The sequence below is a fragment of the Myotis daubentonii genome, chromosome X (assembly GCF_963259705.1).
Source record: "Myotis daubentonii chromosome X, mMyoDau2.1, whole genome shotgun sequence".
In the NCBI taxonomy this organism is placed as follows: domain Eukaryota; kingdom Metazoa; phylum Chordata; class Mammalia; order Chiroptera; family Vespertilionidae; genus Myotis; species Myotis daubentonii.
Genome location: NC_081861.1, coordinates 113,805,392 through 113,807,234, shown reverse-complemented (window position 1 = coordinate 113,807,234; position 1,843 = coordinate 113,805,392). Strand labels below are relative to the sequence as shown.

The following is a 1,843-nucleotide window of genomic DNA, read 5'->3' as shown; positions in this document are numbered from 1 at the left end:
ACCCCCATGTGGTCACAAGATGGCCGGCAGGGGAAGGCAATTGTGGGCGATCATACCAGCAGGGGAGGGCAGTTGTGGGTGATCAGGCCAGCACGGGAAGGCAGTTGGAGGTGACCAGGCCAGCAGGGGAGGGCAGTTGGGGGTGAAGGGGCCATCAAAGGAGCAATTAGGCGTTGATCTGGCTGGCAGGGGAGTGGTTAGGGGGTGATCAGGCTGGCAGGCAGAAGCAGTTAAGGGTAGTCAGTCAGGCAGGCAGGTGAGAGGTTGGGAGCCAGCAGTCCCAGATTGTGAGAAGGATGTCCGACTGCCGGTTTAAGCAGTCAGACATCCCCTGAGGGGTCCCAGATTGGAGAGGGTGCAGGCTGGGCTGTGGGACACCCCCCTCCCAGTTCACAAATTTCATGCATCAGGCCTGTAATAGCCATATAATAGGTCAACACAGCAGCAAGACTTGGCATATTCCCTTCATATAATAAGGGGCTGAGGTCCAAATCTTCATATGTACCAGGAATAAATTTCTTAGTCACCAGGACATAACTAATCTCCACGAAGCTTTACAAGAGTGTATGAACTCTAACTTTTTGTTTCTGGGACCATTCTGGAACAAGTTAACCCTTATGTTTTAATAATTAATGTACCTGTTGGCCATTTGTATATCTTCTTTCACCATTTTTTTTAGAAACTGTTTATTTTCCCTCAACTTTATTTCTATTCTGTTAAGAGTTTGTGGAAGAGCAGTTTAAGACCACTCAGTGGTTGTCCCTACCCGTTCAGTTGCCTGAGCAGTGGGGGCTTCTCACCAGTCTTCAGTGGTGGCTAATCACTCCAGTCTTCAGTAGGGAACTGCTTTATAGGTACAGACAGCACCTGTGTGCCTTCAGCCCAGTCCACAACCTCGAGTTTATTAACAGTAAACTCAGGAATTGGAGCAGTCCATTCACCCTGAAATCCCTCCATGGTCACAAGCTTTTCAGCAGCAGCCTGCTCTTCCTTTGCAATCTCTTCAGGATCTCTGTAGAAGTAGAGATCAGGAATGACCTCGTATGGGTATTCACAGGAGATGGTGCCATGCATGTGCAATACGTCCTGGGCCAGCATCCACCACATCAGGCCCACTATATGAACCTCCTTGTTGTTGCAAGGGATGGCAATGTCCACGTAGCACAGAGGAGAATCTGTGTTACCCAGAGCAATGGTGGGTAGGTTAACGTAAGGTGCCTCTTAGAGGCTGGTGTTCAGCCTTGGGATCAGTGACAACCAGAAATGGTTGCCATTGATCTGGTTTGTGAATAAAGAGGACAACAAAAGAAGTGGTGTCAGGGGAAGCTACAATCTTCAGCCCATTGCCCAGTATTCCTAGAGGATATGACACTGACATCAGCCAGTGGTAATGATGACATGAGCTGCTTGCAAAAGCGTCTCCCGGGTTCTTTTCGGATTTATGATGTGCATGCCATCACTGTCCCTTTGTTTCATTTAGAAATCAAGGTTGGTGCCACCTGAGCTAAGTCCCTGCTGTGAATGATTTGAGGGCATCCTCCTCCTTCATTTGAAGGACATCTAGAGCTCTGGACATTGTAAAAGTTTCCCTTTGTGAAAGGAACCCAGAACAATGCCATATGAATTCCCATCTGGGTATCACGGGAAGGTAGAATTTATTTTTTCCTCTAAAATAAATAAAATACATGTATCTTAGCTCTCCACTAAAATGCCTGGGAAACTGTAACAACCCAGTAGAAAAAGCAAACCTACCACCCAGATATATTTTCCAAATATAATATTCCACTAAAAGAAACTACCAGGGTTCCTTGGAGATATGTGTGATTCCAAGGTATGACTAGAA

General features: G+C 46.9%; 1 pseudogene; it reads right to left on the bottom strand.

Moving 5' to 3' along the window:
* Nucleotides 1-739: 739 nt before the first annotated feature.
* Nucleotides 740-1,576, bottom strand: LOC132224255 (small ribosomal subunit protein uS2-like; annotated as a pseudogene).
* Nucleotides 1,577-1,843: the final 267 nt, after the last annotated feature.